Source organism: Elephantulus edwardii, unplaced genomic scaffold (genome assembly GCF_000299155.1).
Source record: "Elephantulus edwardii isolate Elephantulus edwardi_28Jun2011 unplaced genomic scaffold, EleEdw1.0 scaffold00123, whole genome shotgun sequence".
In the NCBI taxonomy this organism is placed as follows: Eukaryota; Metazoa; Chordata; class Mammalia; order Macroscelidea; family Macroscelididae; genus Elephantulus; species Elephantulus edwardii.
The window spans coordinates 5,069,946-5,071,128 of record NW_006399873.1 but is presented as its reverse complement, the minus strand read 5'-3'; the positions used below and the strand labels follow the sequence as shown (position 1 = coordinate 5,071,128).

Sequence of the window (1,183 nt, the reverse complement as noted above, 5' to 3'; positions counted from 1 at the left end):
ATCTATGAAAGAGATTACAAACTAGAATTTCTAATACAAAGAAGAAAAATGTGAAATAAAACTGAAATATCATTTTAAAATCTCATGAATACATATCTAATAGAACTTTCAATTAAAAATTAATCATCCTCAAGTATGGAATTGAAATAATCACAGTGATTTTGATCTTTCAAACAGGCAATGGATAGGCTTATAAAGACATCAATAACAACATGGAGGAACACAATCTTTAGGACAGTTAACTATAGACTACAGATAGCAATACTTTTTCACAAGCAACAAAGAAATTGACAGTCTTTTGAACAAAGTAGAAAACAAAATGAAAGAACTGAGTCAGGACAGTGCTGCGAGGGTGAAGCGATTACCACCCATAGGTCGAGGAAGGGCCATCGATAGATACTGGCCCACTGCCGATGGGCGCCTGGTGGATGGAGTATGACATCGATGAGATATTGTACGAAGAAGATTCACCATATCAGAACATTAAGATTCTATATGCGAAGCAATTTGGAAATAATCTCATCCTCAGCAAGGATGTCAGTTTGGCCGAGAGCGATTTGGAGTATACTCGGACCATCATGGGCAGTGGGAAAGAAGATTACACTGGCAAAGATGTACTGATCCTGGGGGCCGGAAATGGAGGCATTTTATGTGAAACAATCAAACTGAAACCAAAGATGGTCACCATGGTCGAGATTGACCAGATGGTGAATGATGGGTGTAAGAAGTTCATGCGAAAAACATGTGGTAAGGTCCTAGACAATCCTAAAGGAGAGTGCTATCAGGTTCTAATTGAAGACTGCATTCCAGTCCTGATGAAATATGCCAAAGAAGGGAGAGAGTTTGATTATGTGATTAATGATTTCCATAGGAAGATTCCACATGGGAATTTCTCCTACTCATTCTTGACCTGTCGGTGAAGTTTTTAAATAGGATGGCAAATACTTCACACAGGAATGAACCCTCCTCACAAGTTGATGGAGACAGTGTTTGGGCATAATTGCCACTAAGGAGCACCCCTTGGTCACATTTTGTCCAAGATAGACATGTTCTTTTGAAAATGCATGGGATACTGGAGACTTCTTTAAACTAAACACCACAACTCATAGGCTTGGAGACCTTTGTGATTACTTTGTCCAACTTAGAGATACAGTGTAAGGGAAGGTATTATTCTCAGTAAAGT

At 38.8% G+C, this 1,183-nt stretch overlaps 1 pseudogene; it reads left to right on the top strand.

The window, feature by feature from the left end:
* The first annotated feature begins 286 nt into the window (after positions 1-286).
* On the top strand, positions 287-960 carry LOC102872597 (annotated as a pseudogene).
* Positions 961-1,183: the final 223 nt, after the last annotated feature.